Source organism: Eutrigla gurnardus, assembly GCF_963514095.1.
Source record: "Eutrigla gurnardus genome assembly, chromosome: 8".
Classification (NCBI taxonomy): domain Eukaryota; kingdom Metazoa; phylum Chordata; class Actinopteri; order Perciformes; family Triglidae; genus Eutrigla; species Eutrigla gurnardus.
The window spans coordinates 7,775,636-7,781,059 of record NC_139922.1 but is presented as its reverse complement, the minus strand read 5'-3'; the positions used below and the strand labels follow the sequence as shown (position 1 = coordinate 7,781,059).

Sequence of the window (5,424 nt, the reverse complement as noted above, 5' to 3'; positions counted from 1 at the left end):
ACTACACTGCTGCTAAGAACCCACTGGACTCCATTTTAACATATTGTCCTGTGGTGATGTATGTTAGAATATTGTGTAAAGTATTAATGACATTGAGAGAGAGAGACAGACATTAACCAAGGAGAGCGAGTTGGAGAGATACTGAGGTGAATGGTCTGATCAGTGGTTGATATCGCGAGAGTTTTAAATCTGCTCTTTTTGGTAGTGCAGTCAATGTGGTAGAAATGCATGGTAGTTAGAGGAAGAGAAGAAGCTGAAATGTCTATTTTCAATTTCCGGTCAAGATTTAGACAGGAAAGCCAGAACGTTAATAAAGTGGGTTTCATGAAACAGGCTCAACCTAGGTAAACAAAATAAAGTGAATTGCATTCACGTTATTAATATCTGTCTGATGACCACTGGCATCTCTAACATAAGCAGTCTACTTTGTTTTAAGTATAAAGGAACAGTGTGTAGGATTCATTGGCATCCAGTGGTGCAGCTGCACTATCCTGTCACAGAGCTATGGTGACCTTCAGGTAATTTAAACATGCGAAAGTCTCTTGCTAGAACCATTGTTTGGTTTGTCCATTCTGGATCATGGCGGTGCAACGCGGTGGACTCCGTGAAGAGGATATGCTACATATGTAGAAATTAAGTACTCATTCTAGCCTTATGCACACACAATGTTTCTTAGTTTCAAGTGATTATACACATTTTACATAATAAAAACATGAATATTATATTATATTTCTGGTTATAGATCATTTAACATTCTCAATTAGTGCTGCGGGAATGCATTTTACAAGCAAAGGCATTCTGCTGCTTGACAAAGATACAAACAAGAATAAATGCAGTGGATTTAAAGACTATTTAGCATAAGATGAATTTAAATGCACCGAAAAGCACAGTTGGGAAAAACAATTAATCAGAATATGGCCAAGAATCTGAAACTGATCTAAGAAAGCAGATTAGACGACAGATAGAGGCAAGGTAAAATGTAAATTCTTAAAAGCATTAATCTGGTGAGCACAGATGTATTCAGCATTTCCATATCCTTTAGGCTTTGCTCTCTAAGATCTGTTACTATTAGGTTCATCCCTGTGCACATGATTTATTTGCGCCCTTGTGCCCTACACTTGCCTCCTTAACATCCATGCATGGGACAGATAACAGCCGTGCAATTATAGTGCTGCTGCCATTTTTTTTTCAGTGTAAAGCAGCCACAAAGTGAAGGAATAAAGAAGATAAAGATGTCTGGATCGGCTACATCCCCCAATTGAATCTTACCTTACCCTACATGTGAAAGTGAGGTCTGCGCTGTCAATACTGGGCTTACTTACTCATTAAAAGGGGCCTCATTTATAAAACTGTGCGTAGGATCCCTACTAAAAGTGTACGTACGCCAAAAAGCCAAACGTTTACGTGCGCCAAAAAAAAATCTGATTTATAAAACTGTGCGCACGCAAGCTGTACGCAATGTTTACTTTATAAATCACAGGATCACCTACAAGTGTGCGTACCTGAATCCCGCCCTGTACACGCCCTCATTTTACTATATTAATGAGCCGGCATGCAATCGTTTCCGTGTGGTGAATCACGGCGACAGGCCAGAAAAAACAGAAGAAACGTAACTTTTCAGAAAAGGAGAAGAGACACATGTTGGGGAGGTGGAGGCCCGGAAAATAATTTAATTTAGTGGCCACAGCAGCGGGATCACAAATAAAAAGACGCAGTGCGAGTGGCAACACATTACTGCTGCTGTCAACGGCGTCAGTGGGACAGAGCAGACGGTGGCGAAACTTACGAAAAAGTCTTCCGATCTGAAGGTAAATTACATCTTTCCGCTCTTTTACCAACATGTATTCAATGTATTGCTTGAGTATTTGAGGAAGTTTGATTTTGATGTGACTTTGACGGGGATTGTGTCCGAAAAGGAGGGAGATCAGACGCGACTGAGACCAGAGGGATAAGGGTAAACAGATTTTAAACTTTTATTTTTTTTTTTCACCTCAAGAACATTGCCCGTCTCCGCCCATCACTCACCTTCTCTGCTGCCGAAACTTTGATTCATGCATTCATCACATCCAGAATAGACTACTGCAATAGCATCCTCTACGGTTCACCTGCCAAAATCCTCGACAAACTGCAATACATACAAAACTCTGCTGCCCGCCTCCTCACCCACACGCTCCCGGGACCACATCACCCCTGTTCTGCAAAATCTCCACTGGCTCCCTGTTCCCCAACGCATTGAATACAAAGTACTCCTCCTCACCCACAAAGCCCTCCACAACCAGGCCCCTTCCTACCTCACCGACCTGCTCCACCACCACTCTCCCCCCCGTAACCTTCGCTCCTCCGACACAAACCTCCTCTCCCCACCTGTGAGGACCAAGCACCGTACCTGGGGCGACAGAGCCTTCTCAATTGCTGCCCCCTCCCTCTGGAACTCACTACCCCCACACATCCGAGCCTGCACCGACCAGACCACCTTCAAATCACTCATCAAAACCCACCTCTTCAGAATTGCCTTCAACCCCCCTTAATCCACTACTTCATCTGTATTGCATCACAAACTTGTTTTTAAATGTGCCTGCTTTTAAACCGTTTTATAACTTCACAGTACATCTTTTTAACTTATCTCTTAAGAATAGCCTGCTTGTTTTAATGCACTCACTTGTAGCCTCCCTGTATTTAATAGTACTTGTTTTAAATGTATTGATTTTTAACCGTATATGTAAAGTGTCTTTGAGATCCTTTGAAAAGCGCTATACAAAATAAATGTATTATTATTATTATTATTATTATTGTATATAAAACAAAACGTTAAATCGTTTCTGTCCTTCCAGAGTCTGCAGTGTTGGGCGTAGAGGAGGGTGACGTGAGGAGGGTGATGTGAGGAGGGTGACGTGAGGAGGATGACGGTGAGGAGGGTGACGGTGACGGGCCCTCGGCACAGCGTCCGGGTCCGGCACAAAGCAGCAGTGCACCCCGGGCGCATGGCACATCAAGCGGTCGGGTGCACACTGATGCCGTCCTGCAACTTCAGCGAGACACAATCACCGCCATCAACAATGTTGCAGATGAGCTACAGCAAACGCGCACTGTGCTGCAAGAAATGGCCATATTGATAAAACAATACGTTAAAAATGAACATTGTTGTCTTCCTTATCTTACAAACGCAGCATGACATCCTCACGGATTCTTGCGCCCTGTTGATACTAGGGGTGGGAAAAAAAAATCGATATTGCAATATATTGTTGTGCTCTCTATCGCAATAAATAAATCGATACACTGACGGCAAATATCGATATTTTGGGTCTACGTTTTTTTTAGACTCCCGTTGGTGCTTCTAAAGGGGCGTTCACACCGGACGCGATAGACGCGAATTGAGCGGCGACTTTACATTGAAAATCAATGTAAATGGCGCGATGACACGCGATTCAGGCGGAGGCGGCGCGAATGGAGCGTTTGGCGCGATGAGACGCGGCGCGAATGGCGCGTCTGACGCGAATGAAGCGAATAGTCCAAAATGATCAAGCGGCGCGATACACGCGTCTCACGCGATTGTATTCGCGTCTATCGCGTCCGGTGTGAACGCCGCATAAGCATGGCCGTGTGCTGGCCGGTGCTGTTGTGAGCTTCAAGCGCTTTTCACACAGCATTGAGGGCATGAGGACCCACTTTTCAGCCGGGCTCGATTGCCTATTTACGGGCAGGATTCCGGGCGGCGCGTGTTTACCGTCTGCCGGAGGGTCCGCATGTGTGGATCCGCGGAGCCGTGTGCTGCCCAGTGTTGCTGTGAGCTCCAAGCGGTTTTCACCCAGCTCTGAGGGCATGAGGCCCAACTTCCCAGGTACTGGATGGGTGAACATAACTCTGCACATAATTGGTTGCATACTGAAATGTGCCCAATATTTCATTTAATTCTGATGTTATTCTTATCTTGTTTAGCTGTTGTTAAACTCAAACGGGCCCAAGTTTATGTGACAGGATGGTCGGGTAGTTTCCACCGTTCCCCCTCCTCCTTGCTTGATCCACACCAGGTGTGTGTCAGTGCGCTGCACTGATTGTAGGGCGGAGCCGCCAGTGCTCCTGGCGCAGGTGTCTATTTAATCCAGTCTGTCCTTCACCTTCCTCATGGCTGGTATCTTGGCGTGGCATGGCGCTGTGTGTGGTCTGAGCTGTGTGGCGGTTGGCGTCGCCGATTTTGCCGGACCCTCGATTTTGCTGGACCCTCTCCACCTTGAAATTGTAAGTCCTTTGCGTTGCGCTATTGGGGTATTTCTGCGATCTCTGGGCATTACACCTGCTTTATCCTTGTGCCTTGCAGCGTGGCGGTCAGCTGGCTACTGCTGTGTGGGATTGGAGTTGTCCGTGCTGCGGATTCACTCTCTCCAGGATTTACCTGTGGCTTGTCGCTCTCCCTCTCCTCTGTGTTAGCAGAGCCGCACCTGTGCTTCGGGGTATGTGATCTGTACCGGTTACTCCTTTCGGTCAGATAGTGATAAGTATTAAAATTGAAATCTTTTGTGCATGCTTTCCAGGTACGCTCTCGGCCTGGCTGTGCGCTGCGGTGCTCCACTTACCGGCGTCTGACGCTTCGGTGCACCGGGACTCTACTGCTGTCTTGTAGTGTTTTAATGTCCAGTCTCACGATCACCGTTTACTTGCTCTCTTTCCCACTTACTATTGGTCCTATCGGACCTTAAGTGCTCCACCGTTGTGTAGCCAACCAGTGAGCTCTGATTTATTATCCTTAGTATGTTTATTGATTGTTTTGCATGAATATTGTTTCCTTTTTAGTTTATTATGACTAATTGCTTTGCTTTTGTGTGCTATTAACTGTTTGCTTTTCTTTGTTTTTGTTTAATGGTTATGTTTGTTTTCTTTATTCCAAGGTTTATTTGTTGTATAATTGATTGTGTCGTTGTTTTGTTTTTGAGCCACTGCTACCTGAGTGAAGAGAAGGTGGTTGAAATATTGCAGCATTTAAAAGAGTAGGATGTCACTGACTAAACTATTTAACTTGTATTTTTATATTGAGAATTAATAAAATTAATTATTTTCATAACTCACGTCTTGTCTGGGTGCATTCGGACTTGTGTCCTTTAAAACTAATTTCCTGGGGGCGAAATTCCCCCAGGTGGCGTTGTCGAGCAGCACTTTATCTGCAATTTAAATTGTTAATTTTGCACATACCACCCTCATGCCACATTTACATAAAACAAGTTGCTACTGACTTTTCAGTATCAGAAAGCACTGTCCTGGTTTACATAAGACATGTTATTAATGTTCATGCACTTTAATGTGTCCAGCTGGACAGTGTTTATTCATTTGTACATTGTACGAAGTTTTGGAATTTATTTTTTATGCATATTTTTTCTTTTTCAGTCACATATCGTGATATATTGTTGATGAAATTTCTTGCAATATATCGAA

General features: G+C 44.3%; 1 long non-coding RNA gene across 1 annotated transcript; it reads left to right on the top strand.

Annotated features, from left to right (window-relative positions):
* Nucleotides 1-4,179: 4,179 nt before the first annotated feature.
* LOC311017356 lies at nt 4,180-4,633 on the top strand. The gene is made up of 3 exons (XR_014597625.1): nt 4,180-4,236; nt 4,316-4,448; nt 4,530-4,633. It is a non-coding gene; the product is annotated as an uncharacterized lncRNA (long non-coding RNA).
* Nucleotides 4,634-5,424: the final 791 nt, after the last annotated feature.